This window comes from Bos mutus, chromosome 18 (genome assembly GCF_027580195.1).
Source record: "Bos mutus isolate GX-2022 chromosome 18, NWIPB_WYAK_1.1, whole genome shotgun sequence".
NCBI classification, from domain to species: Eukaryota; Metazoa; Chordata; class Mammalia; order Artiodactyla; family Bovidae; genus Bos; species Bos mutus.
The window spans coordinates 56,127,306-56,145,251 of NC_091634.1; the positions used below are offsets into that span (position 1 = coordinate 56,127,306).

General features: G+C 45.5%; 1 protein-coding gene across 2 annotated transcripts in view; it reads left to right on the top strand.

Moving 5' to 3' along the window:
* MAF (MAF bZIP transcription factor) overlaps positions 1 to 17,946 on the top strand; it is a 352,199-nt gene that overhangs the window by 13,819 nt on the left and 320,434 nt on the right. The window contains exon 3 of one of the 2 annotated variants that reach the window (XM_070388669.1): positions 1,808 to 1,945. The exons of the other annotated variant lie outside the window; for it this stretch is intronic. The gene's annotated coding sequence lies outside the window, so the exon portion shown is untranslated. Of the gene's footprint in view, positions 1 to 1,807; positions 1,946 to 17,946 lie in introns of those variants that run through there. 2 annotated transcript variants of the gene reach the window in all.

A 17,946-nucleotide genomic window follows, 5' to 3' on the forward strand; every position in this document is an offset into this window, starting at 1 on the left:
ACTCACTGCATGCTCACATTTGGAAAAGTTAGTGTAATTTCAAAACACACTGTGTCCCTCCTCTGCGTCCAAATGTGAGTTTGGAGCCACTCCCCACTAGGCTGAAGGAGGATATGGGGGTCAGAAATCTGATTTTTATTGACAAAAAAAAAAAATTGAAATTAAGCTATTTAAATGGGTTTGCAATTACAAGGTTCCCAGGGTGAATTTAATTATGAATCCTACTCGTTTGGAGAACCAGACCAACACTCTTACACCAATAAGTATTTAGCATTATCATTTTATGTATTCCTGTTACCTCTTATTGGCTAATGGAATGAAGTTTGATTTTTTTTTTAATGAAATTTGCTTGCTGAGAAATTTGCATGAAATACAGCTTTTGGTTTAAGTCACACTGTCAAATTGCTACTCTTTGCCAAGGAGACACTTTAAGAATCCAGTGAATTGAGAATGTCAGAAAACAGACCCACATTTTCCCCCCAGTCTTCAAACATGGTATCTGATTACTTACTTTTACATACTGTTATTGGGAAAGTCTTTGAGTAACTGGACTGTGACTGTTTAACATGATTTCTTTCCTAGCCTTAAACAAAATTAACATTTTCTTTAATAGTTCTCATATGTAGATTTTTAACTCAGTGTATACCATTGGGATTAATTTGTGTGTTCTCGTGTATGCATGCTGTATCAAAACTTTATCCCTTTCCTCTCTCCCTGTCTTTATAATTGAAGTTTGAAAGCTATCTATTAAATAGGATGATCAAGACCCACCGGGCAGGTTTTGTTACACTGAAACCATCCATTTTGAGCAAAGAGTTAATGAACTTTTAAGGCAAGGTTCACACGGGTCTTGACCCCTCCCCGGTAATACTTCATATAAGGTTACTGGTGGGAGAGAAATCAAATTTCAGCTGTGCACATGATTGACAGGTGAGAACCAGGACGAGAAAGGCATTTGGCCAGATGGGGACATTGGGTAGGAGAACAATTCCTCAAAGTTATTCTGTGATATTAGATATTATAAGTGGATATATGAAAAGTTTAATATGTGATACTCTTGGGAGAGTTAGTTTATTTTTAGTAAGTCACTTTGCTTAAGAGATTTCAGTCCCGGAAGCCAGAAATGGGCAACTGTAGTTTTCTACTCTCCTGTTGATTTCTATTACGTACAACTTCATGGCTTATTTCTGGCCATTTTCTAGACGAAAGTCTGAGAATTAGATTAGAAGCCATTTGGGGAGGCATTTAATTACCTTTTATTTATTCTCATAAACATAGTCTAGATTATATTATGGTTCTTGGTACTATTACAAAATAGCGATCCTAAGGGCTGTCACCAACAGATGAAATGCTCCATTTCTATAGCATCTCTTGATCTGCACATTTCCCACTAGTGCATGCTTCAGCTTAACACACGCAAGTCTGCCCAAGTGCGTGATTTGTCGAGGTCGTGCCTTCTAAGGAAGGACTTCTAATGCACCAAGACATCAGTGCTCCCACAGTGCTGTCTGATGTCAGTGTTTTCCATGGTAGCACCCCGGGTCAGGTGTCACGTTAGCATCATTGCCATGGAAACAGGTGATGGTGTTGCGTGACCCTAAGGCCAAGGGTGGCTTTGGAATTCACCTCGGAGGCTGTCTCTTAGGGTGAATTGTCAAAAGGAGATTAACAGCTACTCATAGCTTGCACCAAAACTGAAAGCAGATAGGCCTTTAATACACGCTCTTTCGTCTTGTGTGCTGAAACGCTAATTTCAGGAGGTGGTGGTGGACCTGAGCCAGCTGATGTGTCTGCTCTACCCTTACAGATGTTCCTGATATTCTCTCAGACCCACCCGGATGCATCCGAGCCTTAACAGAGCTGCCCTGGGGCAGGGCAGGTGGGACACACACAGGGGAGAGGCCTGTTTGTAGCTTTCCCGTCACTCGTGGGAGATTCCTGATGGAATTCATACAAACAGCTCTGCCCCAGGTTCTAAGTACCCATCAGTTTTTCTTTCTTCCTAATCTTACAGTTAGCTGGGTGGAAAATGTTTTATCCTGACTGTACCAATGTGAATTCAAACCAACATAAGGGAGGCTTTACTCTGTTACCAGCTGGGATATAAACAAAAACACAGTAAAAGACTCCGGAATCTCATTTCTATTTTGTATAACGTGTCCTCCCACATCGCTGCCCGTGATCACCCAGAAATAAAATGCAAGCATGGATGCCTGATGCCCAGTGTCCATGTGGGTTCCTGAGCACGGCTGTTTAATTCAGACATAGAATTACAAATGCTGTAACCGTTATTTCCCTCGCAGAGTCCATCAACATCTTTTAAGAGAAATGGTAAATCAGGTGTTCTCAGGCAAAGGCTGTATGAAAAACACAGAACCTAAGTTTTCACTTCTCAGCGCCTGTGTTTGAAAAGCCTGCATGAGAACAGTGGCTGGCCTGGACTCTGGCTTCACTGCAGACCCCTCAGGGCCTCTCAGGACTCCACTTTCAGAGTAAGTGCCCCGCTGCGGAGGACAGCAAAGAGTAGGGTGCAGTCTGGCATGCAGATCTGGAGAGTGGACCAACCCCTCAGAGATTCCAGGAGTGTGTCTTCAGCAAATGACATCACTGTGTGTGCTGGCACTGAGAAAGGAAGGGAAAATAATTTTGTTTAAACTGTTTAGTACCGGGGCTTACCTTATCAAATTGTTGTTGTTTGTTTAGATAGCCACCCCCTTACCCTCCTTCCTACACAAGGCTGCCTAACGTCCTTCTGCGGACACTGGCCCCACTTGTGAGCAGGTTTAATCGATCAATTATAGCAGAGCAAGTACAGGGCAACCAGCTTAATGAAGTCCCATTATTTTCAGTGGTCCTTAGGATGCTATTGAAGGGGCTATCTTAAAGAAAGAGACATTATGCATTTGGTGGGGGCAGGCATGGTGGGAGGGAGAAGGGTTTTTGCACAGGAGTATAGCAATCGTTATTTAAAACAAAACGATGCTTCTGTCAAGAGCTTTCCTTCTAAAAGCACACATTCAGTCACCTGCCAGAATCTCAGATTTATTGCTGCCGTTCACAGATGCCAATGTTGAAACTCTCTTCGCCTCCAGCTTGCTGAGTCTTTCATTTCCTCGATCCAAAAATCACTGTAAAGCTGTTGTTTAGTGTCTGTATTTTTTGCTTTTCCTGGCACCTAATGAAATTATCAGCAATAAATGAGCTATGCAGAAGGGTTGGTTTTGCTTTTATTTTTTCCTTTTTTTTTTTTTCTTTTTTGCAGTATTTGGAAAATGCTGGGACAAGAGTAAAGCAGTGGCAGAATTCAGAGTGCCTCTCTTTCCAGCATCTACGGGAAACGTAATAAATCCATTAGCATTTATATAATTTCAGATGGGAATTAATACTGGGGAGGGGAGGGAGAAGGAGTGTCAGGTGTTGAGTGGGCAAGTCAGACCAGCTGTGGGAATTACAGTTATTGTCACTGGAGACAACACAGCCCTGACCTCCAGTATAAGCTGCTGGAAGATATTAACACCTAATTATCAAGCCAGGGGTGCATCTTACACCTTAATCACTGGTGAGGTGAGACTGACAAAAAAGAGGAAGGGAGGTGTTTTCCATGTTCCTTTCAGCAAGCATCCATCCTCTAACAGGGGGTCATCACTTGCAGCAAATGACAATTTCCTTTTAGCCCTTTCAGTCTATAGAAAAGCACAGTAACTTCATTTGCTAGCAGGTAGGCAGTGGAGGTGAGAATCGGATTGATCTGAAATTGACCCTGAGGTCACTGCCTCCTTTAAATTGGGTGCTACAGACAAAGTTTCTTTTCTTCTTCTCTGGCTCCTGCCAGCAGCCAAGCAGAGTCCTCAGTCATTGGGGCGGGAGGTGGGGAGAGTGTTAGCAATTATTTAAAGGGATTCTGACACCAGGGTTGAACCCCTACCCCAAACTTAATCCAAGTGGAGACTTTTTTTTTAACCGATGGTGGTTAATTAAAGGGTTTGAGCCTCCCCCCATGGTGCGCCTCTGGCTTGTTTATATTTTAAAATGAGGTTCATTCCTGATGCACAAGAAATGGCAGGGGGGAAGCTGACAGTCCGGGTCTCTTACTGGGCTGACTTGAAGAAATAGGGAATAGAATTTCCTGTTTCCTTTTACATTTTTTCTTCCTTATTTCACCCCGCCCCCCCAACCCCCCCCCCACTTCAAAGTCCTTTCAAAGCATCTTGGGGTGCATAGATACGCCTGACAGTGCTGGAAATCCTGCACTGATTTTCAGAAGGCCAGGGGACTCTGCTGGGCACGCAGGCCTGGCCTCGCTCTCCGCCCAGCGGTGAGGGTCGCCAAGAGGGAGCAGAAATCCCTTTCACCGATTTTGATCTTCTGGACCCCAGTTGAGAAGCGCTGTCTCGTTCCTTCGCTTCAGTGGGTAGTGCCTACTGGCGGTTCTGTCCTGATGCCCAAAGACTATTGCGTTATTCATTTTCCCCAGACTTTCCCCGCCCCCTTTTTTTCTCCTTCTCTTTTTCTCCGTTTAAAGTCCCAAAGCGAAGCAGTTCCTCACCACTGTGTCGTAGAAGGAAAGCGCACGTGCTTTGTTTAGAGATCTGGACCAGAGCTCTCCCTTCCAGGGAAGGAGCAGTGGTTTGGGACGGGACAGGCTTTTCTGGAAGCCTCGGGGCTGCTGGGCTGCCCGGGAGGAGACTTCCCAGCAACAGCTGGAGATCCATCACACCTGCGCAAGCGAGGCCCCTGGGCATCACTTTCTTTTCCGGGAGGCAAGGCCTTCCCACGTGTTTCCCACGTGCTCAGCGCTCTGCTGGTCCAGTGAAGCCCGTGGACCCAAAATGCGCTGCTTTCAGAGTCTTCCCCGGCTGAGTTGTTGGGGATAAAATTCTTGGTAAAAAATGGGATGCGTTTGAAACACTCTGGTCTCCATGGGGACCCTGGTTAATTAAGATGTTACCTCTGTTGGCGCTCCAATTTGTTTCCCCTACCTGACCAGCCCGGTGGAAAACGTCCCAAGGTTGGTGTAACCAAATGGCACGTGACCCGTACGTGCGGTAAACCGGCCCTACACGTGTGTGGGCGGAGAACCAGCTCCACTCCTAAACTCTGCTGAGAGGTCTTGAGTTGCAGCGTTTGGGCCTCGAAATCGGGTTCCTGCTCCAGAGCAAGGGGTTCCCTAGTGCTCCAGAGCTTGGAGCTTTCAGCAGCGGCAAGCACTGTGACGGTCACCCGGCTCCCCACAGGAAAAAAAAAAAAGTAAGGAAGGATTTCGTTTTATTTTTAAAATTTTCATACTACTTTATTCGAGCCAGATCATATTAGGAACGAAAACTTTTCCATCCCTGTTGCTGAGAAATTTGTATTTTTAAAGGCACTGATGGGGGTTGACTCATTGGAAAAGATTCTGATGCTGGGAGGGATTGGGGGCAGGAGGAGAAGGGGACGACAGAGGATGAGATGGCTGGATGGCATCACTGACTCGATGGACGTGAGTCTGAGTGAACTCCGGGAGTTGGTGATGGACAGGGAGGCCTGGCGTGCTGCAGTTCTTGGGGTCGCAAAGAGTCGGACACGACTGAGCGACTGATCTGATCTGATCTGATGGGGGTGCGGTGGCGGGAGGTGTGGGAGGAGGAATTCTGATCCACCAAGACGTTTCTGTCTGTCTATACTCAACGTTTGACAGTGTTCTTCACATTCTGCATCGTCTCCTGATACAATTGGGGGAAGCCATGGTTAATGACCAGATGTGTCACTTTAGGGAAGATGGGTTTTAAGTGTGTGATTTCATTGTAAATCCATCAGGTGTTACTTTCCAAGCTATTGAGGGCGCAGTTATTCTGAGAATGCATCTTTTTACTATTTCTTTAAAATTTATTTGGGATCAGGTCACTGTCTGGTTTCAACTCGAGGATCCCCCACCCCACTTTTTTCTTCTTCTCTTTTCTCCCTTTTTCGGTTTGGCCATTGCAAGCTGCAGTAAAGTGATCTGTAATTTATAATCAAAGTTTGGTATTGTTAAACTGTGAAGTCTGACTTTGGGGTTTTGCTCATAAAATAAATATTTGGGAAAAAATATAGCAATGAGACTTGTACAGTAGAGGCAATGTCAGTACATATATATCTTATATATGAGTATATATGTATGTATGCTTTTCTTGGAGACTGTTAAGATGGCCCGGAAAAATCATCTTACAAAACTGTGGATGTCTGTCGATATCCTTATGAGGATACCGCGATAAGAATATAAGCACATTTTCTTCAATGAACTTTAAATTTGTTTTGTTAAGTCCGTTTGTCATTCACATTAACTTCTTCTTTCAGTTATATTATTTTGGCCCTAAAGAGTTAGTGTATATATGCTTGAGTTCTCTGTAAGCTATACTGTGCCTTAGCTAAAAAGACATTTTTTTTTTCCTTTCTTCTAACAAGGAAGCTCATTTAGAAAGAAATGTTTATGTGAAGTGCTTGTCAGTTGGCATTTTTACTGGGTTGCTAACCCAAAGGTAAAATATAAAGCCATGTCTTTTCCTTGTTGGCTTGTTGTTACTAGAAGGGTCCCTCCCTTGTTAGCTTGATAAATAATTTTACTAGGGGGACTGTGCTGTATTTTTATGCTTGCTGTCTATTTTCTGCTTGCTGCAAATAAATTTCGGTACTCAGAGGGCACTAAAACTCCAAACACATGGTATTTTCCCATTTTGCTGCTGGTTGCCTGAAATATTTATTCCATCTCATGTTTTTAATTAATTTTTTAAAGGAAAAAGTAATTTGTGATTAATATCAAGCAAAAGTTAGCCCTTTATTTCTCAGGACTATCGGGTTTGAATCTGAAAAGTGTGGTTTTTTGGAAGGCTTTGTGCATGAAACCCTGTTTCGTATTTGTCGCATTGAAGATGAGAATTATTTATATGGGGGTGTCCTGAAGTTTTCTCATTATAGACTTTCTTGTATGTCTTCCCAACTCTTAAGTATTAAACTGTTACTATGAAAAATGAAAAGGGGTATAGAAGTCTACCTAGAAACAGGACACTACACAATAAAATCTTTACATTTGAAAAATAATACAGTGTATGAAAATGGAGATGAAATTGATCAGAGATGTCAATAGAGCTATCAGCATCCAAGGCCTTGAGACTTGGGGTTCATGACTACAGAGAAAAGGTTGGTGTGGGTCAGTTACTGGGGCAAATGGGAGGTTCCCTGGCACAAACCCAAATAAACAAACCCTAAAATGTTCCAGTAAAATAAAATACAATAATAAAAGAACATGTTCTGTAAATTTCAAACACAAAGAACACAACGCATAACAGAGGTACAGTATGTTTAATGAAAGAAGGACATCTATGCATATTGGCAACACAGGTAATCATTTTAAATCAGTGCCAGATCATCTCATTAATTGAAATACTAGTTTTTCAAAGCAGATCTTCTGCTTGTGATTTGCTCCTTAGCAGGGTCTTATTTTCTGAAACTGGAAAATAGTTTTACAAAAGTACCAGAGACATACACTTGAACCCAGAATGCCAGCTCATGTAACCAGGACGTTGGGGAGGCTGGGTTAGAGGTTATCTGGAGTTCAGCTTTTGGGGGGATCGCCAAAAGGAAGGGAACAATGTAGAAGAAGGGGCAGTAGACTTCCATATTGGTTGCTGAAACATGCGTGTATCTTACCAAATGCATACAGGGCTTGTTTTCCAATCCCACGTCTCAGGGATTTCAGAAATGAACTAGGTTTCAAGCTGATGACTTTTATTTTTTCCCTCTAACTCTGCAGGTATAGAAACCATGAGAGTCAGATTTTAAAACAGTGACTTTAGAGCTGATAGTCACCATTTCCTCTGGTCCCTTTGGGGTGGTCACCTGTTGGTCAGGCATTAGAGAAAACTTCGTGGAGTTGGAGACCATGGTGCCCCTCCTTCCATCATCCTCTCAGTGATCTGTCCTTTGATGGTCATCCAGAGCTTCACATTGATTGAGTGTCTCTGGTAGCCAGGACCTGTGCCATTGCTGATCCTCAGAGCAGCCAGAGGGAGGGTTACTTTAATCCCCTTTATAGAGATGTAGAAACTCAGGCCTAGGAGCAATTCAGATACGATTTGACCTCACACCACAAGCATGCAGGGATTTCTAGCTGAACACCATGCCACCTCTCCTCACCCACCTTATTCTCTCTTTCCTAGTAAAACAGCTCAGTGTTTAACCTCAGCACGGGTAATGTAGGCTCATTTGCCCTCTCCTCCTTAGCCATCCTCTTCTGACTGGGGTTGAGTGATGCCTAGAAGAAAATGCGTTATAATCTGAGAAGGATCTAGAAGATGGGGCTAGCACTTCACATGATCTTGACCCTAAGGACCCCTCTAGCTCCAAAAAACGAATGATCCTGTGGTTGTGATGGTGGTAGGTCACAGAGCAGCCTTTTCCTACTCAAAGATAAAGATTGTCATTTCAAGAGCATTTAAAAAATAATAGATGGTACGTTTCCTTAATGCCCTGTAATGTGCAAAGTGTCAGGTACACAATTGACACTCAGGAAATTGCTGGATAGTGAAGATAAATCAGCGTTAAATCACGCCATTGAAAGCCCCATTTAATAAAAAGTCGTCAGCAAAATCTGTGACTACAGTCACGTGAAAAAGGATACACAACTTCTGCATCTGTAAAATAGGGATGCCCCCTCAAAGGCTTCTGCAGAGGATTAAATATGATAATGTATGTAAGCACCTGGCAGAGTAAACATCCTGCCGTACTTGGCCCCCATCAGTGTTCTATGGAGCAAAACTTTGACCTTGACGCTGTGCAAGGTCTGATTTGTTTTTGAAGAACTTTGTGATTATGATACTGGACACCTTCCCTCTGCTTTAAAATAAGTGCTGCCACCACTGGAGAATGGAGAAGAATCTAGAACAGTCATTTATCTGCCCTCCCCCTAAAAAAATACCACCACTCCTAAAGTATTTTTTTGAAGGTGTGCTTGGGAAGTTCTGTGGGCAAACGTTTACAGAAATTATGGGTAAGACCAAATTAAAAATTTAATTTTGCTTCCGTCCATCTCAGGGCCTTTAAGTGCTCATGCGTATCGTGATCCTCCATAGTGAAGGGCCAACATGGATGATACACAGCATCTTCTGAATTTATATGAACATGGAGCCTGGTTTCTAATCAGCCATCTCGTGGAAATAACACTAGGGTGGTTTTGAAAAATGGTTGGCTAGATAAAGAAGTCTTGACTTCATTATTTTATTTAGTACCGAAGGACCTCTTTACTAATTTCCTCCTATGAAGCCCATGTTCTCAAGGATTCATTTGTAATTCTGTGTGTTTGTTTTATTAATCAGAGCCCTCTGTGAAAGCTCTCGGGCTTCTGATCAGCAGGAGAAGTGGTATAATTCCATTGATGTATATGCAATCAAAAGCAAGGAAAACCTTACCACACGGGTTATCCTATAGGTCTTTCCAATGATAGCAGTGGCTCATGGGTGCCATAACTGCCTTCACGGGCTCCCTGTGGGCTATCAGGATACCAGCGTGGGATCCTCTGCTCTGGTTAAAAATCCCAGGATCACTGTCGAATGCGACCTGGCCCTTTGTGGTTGGATGAGCCTTCTAAGGGACTTTGAGGTCCTGGAAGGAGCCCATTAGTTTCTTAGACTCTCAGACATAAAAAGCTCTGCCTTTAGGTTTCTGTTCCTTTATTGTAAGGATACAGGTGTATATTAAGGGCATGAAACACAGGATGGAAGAGGTCTCATTCTCTCTGTCCCTCTTCCCTCCCTTTTCTCTGCACACCTGCTTCATTCTCCCTGCAGAAGGCAGGCATACTTTCTTGCTTTGGAGTACTCCTGATTCCCACTCTCTGCCCTAAACATCCCAGGGCAGAGGTGGTCAGCCCCTCTGCTGGCCTGTTCCCAGAAGAGATAGCTGATTGGTTCCCCCTGGTGAGGTGTCTAGCTTTTGTCCAATCAGCACTGTGTAGGGATGGGTCTTTATGTCCAGCTGCTCGCCTAATCACATTTTCTGAGAATGGGATTCTGCAGGGATTGGGAGATGGGCGTGTCCCAGTATGGATACCCAAGAGTCCTGTGCATCATTTAGAGAGATAGGAATGAGTAGAATTAGGGCATGAATAGGTCTCTGAACCTAGAGACTAGGTTTCAACCTTGGATGCACCTATGGGGCTTTAGAAAATGTTGATGCCTTGCACCAGACCAGTTAAACCAGAACCTCCAGGGGCTGGTGGGGCTCAGGCATCAGTATTTTTTTTTTAATTAATTCCCAGTGATTCTAATGCACAATCAGGATTGAGAACTCCTGGTAGAAGTGTCCAGGGACACAGTTAGTTATGGAGACCCAGAAAGTGAAGAAGCCGCTGGTGAATTTCCCTTGTTTTATTGTATTTCTTACAAGTCAGCGTTTTGAAGGTCCAGTTTAAAATTAAAAGAGAGCAACAATTGCTTTGTGTCTTTTCTGCTTCCTCTGGCCTTCCCAGCCCTCTATTAACATCAACTCTGTTTTTCTTTTCTTTTTTTTTAAATAAGGGCCAGGGCAGTCAGATAAGGCACACGGGGAAAGGAAACCCAAGTTGATGTCCAGAAGCCTCGATTTTACACCTGCCCCAGCCACTAAACAAACAGCCTTGTGACCTGGGCAGGCCACATTGCCCTCATGTGCCCTGCTGTGCTTAATTCCTGTCTTTTGGGAAACGGGTCAGTTGAGTTCAGATCAGAGGCCTTCTGCGAGTCTACACAATCAGCTAAAGCACCAGTTGGTCAGGGATCCAGAGCATAAACCGAGAGAGATCCTGAGGGTTTTGAGCTGGCACAGTAGCTCATTTCAAACGTGTGATGGTGTTTTTCACAAATTCTGCATGGAAAAGAAGAGAGTATATTTAGTTGTCAGGTTCCAAAGACAGATGCCGTCTGAATTATTGGCACACACTTCTGCAGTTACTGATGAGACGTTTGTATTATTGGTCATCATTACCAGCAGGCACTTAGTTAGCAGGCGGTTGGGGAAGGTGGTAGAAGACATAGGACCGAGGACGATGCTGCTGGCTGGAATTAACCAAGATGTGTGATCACGCGCCATCAGGCACATTGATTCTCCCCTAAAGCACAGCATTAAACCGCGCAAAAAACGGCCCGCTCCAGGGGCACTCTTCCGTCTACCTTGTCAGACAATTACCTTGTAAATTTCTCGTCTTCTCTTGGGCTCTCAACTCCATGGGCCTAGAGTTCATGCCTCATTTATTTTTGTGTCCAGCCCAGCTCTGTCCCAGCGCGCAGCACACCGCATCTCTGTCTCACATCCTCCTGGGAAAGTGGCAGGGTGGACCTGAATCAGGTGCCCAAACAAACAGAGAACAAGAGCCTAGGAAAAGTTCCTTACACGATGAAGGCGACATCTTAGCGATCTGCCAAAATGAGAGGTTGTTCTCTTAATCCTCTCCTGGCTTTTCCACAGACCCATATCCTGACATTTCCTTGACAGTTTCGTGGGCTGAGTTTCCTTTCCCGGGCAGCTTGTTAAATATAGTCTGCTTCAGCCCTATTTCTTAATGTCCTCTTTTGGAGAGCTATTGGAAAATAGACCTTTTTGCTCCGACTGGTTAGGCGTCAAAGTTGTTATGCTTTATTTTAAGATTTAAATCAACGAACACTGCATTTTGTACCTGCTATTTGGTGTTGAAGGATTCAGGAACGGGTAAGGGCATAGTTCTTGCTCTCAAGATTTATTGAATGTAGATAGTTAAAAACAATAAATGCTGGTCCTGTTTGATAAAACCTTTCCCAAAACTATGGAATTTGTGAAAAGGTGGAGGTTGGTGATTTTGTGAACACCATAAGGCAAAAGCTACAAAGGTAGCAAAGAGAAACTGGTGTTTTGTTTTGTTTTTTAACTTAGGATAGGGAAGATCTTCCTTAGCCTGGCGCAAAACCCAGATTGATACATTTGACTACATAAGCATTTAAAACCAACACATAGGAAAATCACCATGAACAAAATCAAAGGACAAACAACAAAATGGGGAAAATCATAACCCACAAGACGGTCACAGACCCAGTTTCCCTAATGTGAAGAGCTCTAGTAAATTCAAAAGAAAGTGGGTAAACCGCCTGATAGGCAAATGGCAGCTTTTAGAAAAAATAAATACAAATGACCAATAATCTTAGGAAACTTTGTTCATCTCTCTCATCACCAAATAATAAGAATCCCTTTGGACTGGAATGTGGGGCAGTGGGCAATCTTACACAGTATTGTGAGCCTGTAAATAGGGCAATATCTTGGTGGTGGTGGTGGTGGTTTAGTTGCTAAATCATGTCCAATTCTTGCAACCCTATGGACTGTGGCCCACCAGGGTCCTCTGTCCATGGGATTTACTAGGCAAGCATACTGGAGTGGGTTGCCATTTCCTGCTTCAGGGGATCATCCCATCCCAGGGATCAAACCCCTGTCTTCTGCAGTGCAGGTAGATTCTTTACAGACTGAACCACCAAGAAAGACCCTGGACATCTTGGTGGGGGGGGGGTAATTCTTATAATATTTAGTATCACAGACCAGATCTTAGTTCAGTACAGCAGTGTGGCCATGGCTGGAATGAACTGTGTGTGTCTCTGTGTGAGTTGGGGAGGAAGGGTTGTCCTGGATGTGGTGGACCAAGATGGGTAAACAGGGGTCCCATGGAGACGAAATTGCAAGGCCAGGCCAAAGAGGGCATGGAATCAGAAGACAGAAAAGCACAAGACAGAAATTAACTAGGCTGGCTGGCAGTTGATGTGTTTCCTTTTTCTGAAGCCACTTCTGCCCAGCGCTCATTTTTACAAAAGTAAGACCGTCCAGGTGTAGCCCTTCCTCGTCTTCATGAGTCCCTCTCACTCCACACTCCCCAAGGGATGAAAGACTCCTGTGTGTTAAGGGGTTAATGGAGCACTGGCAGCGGGCCCTCCATTCCAGCCCTTTTCTGTATCATCTGCACTGCCACAGCCCAAAGTGTTCGTGAGAGAAGAGAGGGAGGGGCGTTTTTTGGAGAACTGTGTGGGGGAATTTGCTCACGTGTCTGTCATTAACATCAATCACAGAAGCAGGGCAGAAATGCCTGGTAAGTTCCTACACCCGCCTCTTTGATAAAGGTCCCCTCTGGTTTGGCTACCAGGCTCCCCTCCATGGATACAGGATTCAGGGGCTTTGAAGTCGGTTGTGGAAATTTCACTGCTTTCTTTGACTCCAGCAGATTGCTCCAAAATGCTACAAATGTCGGCGGGGGGCGGGGGGGGTGGTGCGGGAGAGACTAAGGGAGTTTTAGTAGCAGTTTAGAGGTACAGTCCTCTTAAGCCATTGACAGAAAACCATATTTCTTCTTTCAGTTTTTAACTGGGGACTGATATGTTAAAATACAGCAATGTCACTGCAGTCTCCTCTTAGGAAGAGGAAGACGAAGAGAGAGTTGGGTGCCGGGTGGTGAGAGAAGAGGTAGATTTTGCAGCCCTACTTCTTTGAACTTGTTTCAGAGGCCAAGCTGCCTGCAGAGAAATTGTGAAATAGATTTTGTCCAGTGTGGTTGAAAAGCATTTCCAACAAGGGGACAGGCGTTTCCAAGGTGAACCTGAATCTGGGTGTTGAGGCAAGTTTCCTATGCTGAGCCGGGAAATCCTGCAGAAACCCAGGCGAGGACAGGAGGGAGATCCCAGCCCACCCGTCCAGGAGCGGGCTTCCTGGTTCAATTGACATTTTGTCTTAAGAGTTCTTCTTTTTCAGGAAAGGTACTCGGACTTGGGTGCAATTTCTGAAAATGTCCCCAAAGTTATTTTATCCCCTTGATATGCTGGCTGTAACAAATTAAAAAAAAAATATATATATATAGGGGTAGGAGAATTGCCCACTAGAAGCATCCAGGCTTCAGCTACCACCTCCATACATTTCAGGATTTGGCACAAACCAGAGGTTCTCAAACTCGTTTTGTTTTGTTTCAGCAGAGGAAGTGTTTGTAAGATGAATGGTTATGCGGGATCACTGGGTAAAAGAGGAGTGGCTTGTGGGGGGTGACTCCGGTCCCCCTAGTTCTGCGCCCTTCTCTCTCTACCCCGTAGGGCTCCTAGGTGTCTGCAATCCAGTTTGAATACCTATTGGAAGTCCTTCTCTAAGGGAATGCCAACTCAGCAGTCTTTGATACAACAAAGGACCGAGTTCCTTCGCTGGAAACGCTCAGCTCAGGGGTTTGTCAGGGTGTTGCAGACATTGGCGTCAGACCCTTCCAGCTTTGTGACTTTGGGAAAGTCTCTTCCCTTCCAGGTGATCACAAGAGAACCATCTCCTCTTACATGGGTTAAATCAACAAGTCACGGCAGCTGCTGGGCGTGGTGCCACCTCTCAGGCAGCAGCAAAAGCGACCAGTGATAAATGTGTCTCCTTTGGCTCAGAAACATTAAGCATCCCTCTTCCCGGGATTCAAGGCGATCCCGTGGTCTAGTTGGCCACAGTTGACCGCTTCCTCCTTTTTATTTTCCTTGTACCATTTCCTCTGCCTGTGACAGGTCCCTCTGAAAGGCACCTTTTCCCCTTTATGCTCCACACTCAACTCAGATCCAGGACCCTTGCCTTGTACCCCTTACACTCAGCGTGTCGCACAGGGCATTGGGCACAGCCTACTCCCAGTGGATGTTTGCTGGATTGACTGTCGTTGGTCGGGTCTCCCAGGGGCCAGTTATACACGTCCCTTTCAATTCCACATTCAGTGACTTCACGTGGGTGGCAGCATGAAATCGGCCACGGTGGGAATACCTGCAGAACAAGCGCTGCTGAAACCTAGCCCCTGTCTCTGGCCTCCACCCTCTGCTAAAGATGTTAAACATTGAGCAGCACATCACTGCTTGAGATGCTCAGATGAAAAAAAAAAAGGACATTGAGCAGAGCAGGATAGAATCTATCAAATGCATCACTCACGTTGCTGCTCTGATGGTAACAGAAGCAGCGGCGAAGGGGAGCTCACCCTGAGCGGGAGGCATCACATATGGATCATAAAGGATGGAGAGGTTGTAGGCGTGCAGGAAGAAGTGACAGGCAGTTCCAGGCCACGGGACAGGATGGGAGAGGATATAGCCAGGTTAATGAGGGAGTGGCTGTGGATTTTGCAGAGGATGGTGGAGGTGATGGGCTTGCCCAGGGCAGAGGAGTGGTAGGTGAATAGCAGGGCACCCATAGGAAGGCAGTGGCTGGAGGGAGGCGATAAGACCTCAGAGGAGGCTTAGATGTTGTTAAAGGGGAAGTTGAATTCCATTTCCTCCTGCAGCGATGATTCTGTTGCCTTGCAGATACGCCTGACTTAACGCAAAGCATTTGCCTGCCAATTTCAGTGGCCTCCTTCACCTCTTGAGCGGGTGCAGAGTCCAACTAAATAGCTTTCAAAACGTTTCGAGATTTGGGTGAATCGATGAGAGAGGGAACCCAAAAAGGGAACAGCGAGAGGAGCTGGGCTCTGTGGAGCTGTGGCTCCAGGCTGAGAACAGGGAACCGCTACCCAGTTCTTGCCACTTTTGTCCAAGTTTGGGTGGATGGGTCAGGGGACCAACCTCAGCTGCTCTTTATTTTAACACTGGGACTTTGACTGGTGGCTCCCCAAGAACCACAGGCAGCTTCCTCAAGATCAGTGGTCCTCAACCTCAGTTTCCCATGAGAATAATCTGGAACATTGTCAAAATCCCGGTGCCTAAACCCCAAAGTGAAAAGTGAAAGTGTTAGTTGCTCAGTTGTGTCCAACTCTTGTGAACCCATGGACTATGTAGCCCACCAGGCTCGTCTGTCCATGGAATGCTCCAGGCAAGGATACGGGAGTGAATTGCCATTCCCGTCTCCAGGGGATCTTCCTGACCCAGGGATCGAACCCCGGGGTGGGTCTCCTGCATTGCAGGCAGATTCTTTACCATCTGAACCACCAGGGAAGCCCCCAACTCAGATCAATTAAAGACCCCCTGCCCCAGCCACCCGGGTGTGTGTAGCCACAGCCAAGGCCAAGATACATGGCCATAACGCACTGAGTCTCAGACTTTAGTGGGCACCAGATTGCCTGAAGGACTTGTTAAAACTCTAATTGCCAGTAGCCCCATCCCTGGAATTTCTGATTCAGGCAGTCTAGGGTTGGGCCTGAGAAACGCACATTTCTAAGCAGGTGTTGCTCCAGCGTGTCTGCCTTTGAGAACCTTGGCCGTAGGGCAACTGGCACAGCATTTGGACAACAGTCTAGTAGAGGGATCAGGTAGACTGGGGTCCCCTTCCCAGCTCTGTAGTCCCCCCTGCATGCCCTCATCATTCATTTAAAGCAGGGTTGCTTTGGCTCCCCCAGGCACATTTGGCAGCCTTGGGACACGACCTTATGCTTGTCATGATGTAGGGGGCTGCTGGCATCTGTTGGGTGGAGGGCAGGGTGCTGCTGACAGGGCTCGGCGTTATCCAGGCCCAACGTCAGTCATACTGAGGCTGGGAAACCCTTCTGACTTCATACATGAAATAGGGACAGTCATACTTGTTTTTCTAGGCTGTTGGTAAGAATAAATGAGATCCTGCAGGTAAAGCAAACTAGACAGCAAGTGCCAAATACATGGTAGCAGTTTTCAGCTCCCAGCTGAGCCACTGGATGACGCAATCTTGACTCAAGGACTTGACCTCCATGAACCTGTTCTCTCATCTGTAAAATGGGCACAGTAATAGTTTCAAAGCCCTGAAGGGTGGTTGTGAAGATTAGAGATAATCTATGCAGAGTCCCTAGAAGTCAGTAAACATGGTCTGTTATTATGGCTTCCCATTCTATCTTTACCCAGACCTCAATTCTTTTCCTTGTCGAGTCTAAGATGCTAACGAACGCCTCCTTTGCAGGTCTGTTCTCTGGGTGAGAAGTCAGCTAGTTTCTAGTTTCCAGGTCAGAAGAACTCAGGAGCAACAGCAGGAATAGCGCAGCCTCCTAGCACACCAGGCCCGATCTGAGCCTCTCGTGCCAGATGGTGCTTCCAGAGTGCCCGGCTGCATGCAGCCAGTCAGAAACATGGAGGTTTCGTTTTCACTTCCCCAAAACTTTGCTGGCCTCACATCTCCCTTTAATAAGAATTTGGTGACATGAAATGTTTGGAAAACAAAACACCTCTGGGACCCACATCCCATTGGTAGAGCAGTCTCAAGGCAGTAAGTGACTTAGGGTCCCCCCCCCCCTCCATTTGGAGACTTCTTCCAGATGGAGCAGGAATTGGAACCCAGGCCTGGTTTCTTGACCAGCCTTTGGCTCTTGATGTAAGTCACAACAGGAACTGGCAGAAGACACCGGGGTCCAGCAGGGGTCATCCACAGGCCCCCGGTCCTTTGCAGAGGGCGTCCTGCTCCCAGCCTCAGAGGTAAAGTGTCCTTTCTCTAATCTGCACACAAAATGGATTTTAGTAACTGGATTTTATTGAGAAACCGACTCCCTCACCCATCTCCCCGCCTCCACCTCCAGCACTGAAAACAGATTGTCTTCTTTACTGTAGTTCATTTTGCTTTCCGAGGTGATTAATGAATTAAAGATGCAGTGTATTTATTCTTTTGCCTGATTACCATTCTGTAATAAATCTAAGCTCCGGAGTCTGTCGATACAGGAAGGCCAACCTGCCTCTTTGGAAAATAAAGGTTCTTACATTAAGCTCAACTTCCAGCTCTTCACATGCAGGAGAAAATTCACCTTTAGAGCCTTAGAGAAAGAAGTGGAAAGCTCAGAGAGATACTGGCTGGCAGCTACCTGATGCCACTTCCGTGCGTGAGAAGGTACTTTGCTCACCCCTCCCCAGACATGGGAATGCCTGTTGACCTGTCGAGGGGATTTATTTTTGGGGGAATGCTGAATATCAAGCTCTTCATGGAGATGGTGGTGGGGAGGGAGGCAACATCCGTGAAGCTCTTGTTTCAAAGCTGTGAGATCTTACCATCTGTGTAAAATGG